We start from the raw sequence: 1,985 nt of genomic DNA, 5'->3' as shown, positions 1-1,985 counted from the left end.
ATCTTACTATATTTACGTTTATCTATAGCCAGCAGTTTTAATTATGAGTCGATGTCGACCACAACAACCTACATACAGTTACAGCTACAGTTTACAGCACCTATAGATCGTAACACTCTCCCTCATTCCCACTGTCTGTCCGTCTGTTTTCTGCTCTTCCTTGTGTTCCTTAGTCTTAGTCCTAGTCCCTGTTTGTCTTCTGTTTGTGAGTGTGTTTTTGTGTGGGCATGGCGCTCCACCTCATTCTTGCTGCCTTCAGACCTGCGACTCATCCACTCATCCAGCTCCTGCAGTATAATCCAACATGGTGCTAACACTAAGGCATGCACAATCTAGTCTGAGTTATTTTCCTTGTGTTTCGGACTGGACTGTTTCCTGTCTCGGTCTCTTGCCACACCAGACCACTCACGAGCTCATGGATCTGTTCATGTTGCCTGTATCACTCTTCTCTCCCTGCACATCTCCATTCATCTGGTTTTACTGTGCTAAACTTTGTTGAGTCTTGGATCTGGGTTCAGGTTAACTCTACAACAGTAATAGCTTCATACAACACTTTGCTTACACCTGCACAACCCCTAAATGTGTCACATGGTAATCATTACTGCCACAGCCATAACCATAGCTACAACCGCTGCCATAATTATAGCCATGCTGTTCCCCTATGATAATCACAGCTTCAGCCACAACCAGTGTCAGTTCTCCATTAGTTATCTGTATATTTGCTGCAGTGATACAGACTTGTGGTTCAGTTACCTATTTTATATAATGCTAATTCCTCACTGCAGATCAAACTTCAAAGCTCCCGGCTCATCCAAAAAATCATTTTTACAGTCGTAGGGTGCAGGAATCACACCTAAAACAATGATAAATGAAAAAAAACTGTTATCTATTATCATTTTTGTGAGCAAGCAGAATCCACCCCTGGGCTAGATGTTCTGGTAACTTAATTCCCTCAAAGGTTAGGACTGTTTAGATTGGATAGATTAGAGGATAACAAAACTAAATGGCCCCTTCTAAATATAAATCAGCTAACAAGAACATAAGAATGAAGTCAAACAAGATTGCAGTTTAGTCTAATAATCCAGCATTTTGCTGGTGTGGGCATGCCCTCAGTCTGAGACAGCTCTTGGGCATGCACTGATATTTTTATACGACCATATCTCCTTCCAAAACAACTCTGTCTGCTGTATAACATATATTTGCAGTTGATTAAAAAATTTAATTTAAACTGACCTTCTTTAACCACAGCTGGAATTGAACTACAGTAGTTACTTTCTGAGATACACACAACGCACCAGCTCTTTGCTGCTGTTCCCACAGCTTGCAGTCTAACTTCCCTCTGCCTCGGGAACAGGTGCAGGCCACAGGTAAGTGAAGGGTCTGAGATGAGTAGTTTGGTTCAGTTTGGACTTCTTGACCCCACCAGCCTGTCAGGGAGGGGGGACACAGCTGAGACAGGCCATCATGTGACCTGCAGGGACACGTCAATCCTCTAACTACAGCTGGGCCTGGGGCTGTCTATGATCTGACCTGTTGGTTGTACATATATTAACAGTATGCAGTGACTTCATTACTTTGCATGTCCTTTGGTCAGAGGAGGAACCACCAGAAATAACACCATTGTTCAGCTTATTGGCCAAACTTCCCCTGAAGGCTCTGGGCCACGGGAACACAAGTTGTGACCTGCAGGACTGATGGTCCTGAGCATTAGTAACTGAGTCAGGCTGCTGTGTGCTGAAGCAGCTGTTCTGTGGAGGTGTAAACAAGTCCAGCTACCTTCTTCCGCCTTCACTTCCCCCCATGTCTGCAACCGTAACTCCACTCTACCATTGCACTGTACACACTGAGGCAGCACTAGAGCCTGGTGGGGAGGCTCTCTCTCTGTTACTAGTGAAACAAAATCACAGATTCCTACTATGACATCACAAGTTTGAAGCAATAGTAGAACTTTTGGCATTGTTTCTAAAACTACACTGTAAAAAAAA

The sequence above is a fragment of the Morone saxatilis genome, unplaced genomic scaffold, assembly GCF_004916995.1.
Source record: "Morone saxatilis isolate NCDOM2014 unplaced genomic scaffold, NCSU_SB_2.0 Contig20, whole genome shotgun sequence".
In the NCBI taxonomy this organism is placed as follows: Eukaryota; Metazoa; Chordata; class Actinopteri; family Moronidae; genus Morone; species Morone saxatilis.
The sequence above is the reverse complement of the archived record's forward strand: the minus strand, read 5'-3'. Positions refer to the sequence as shown.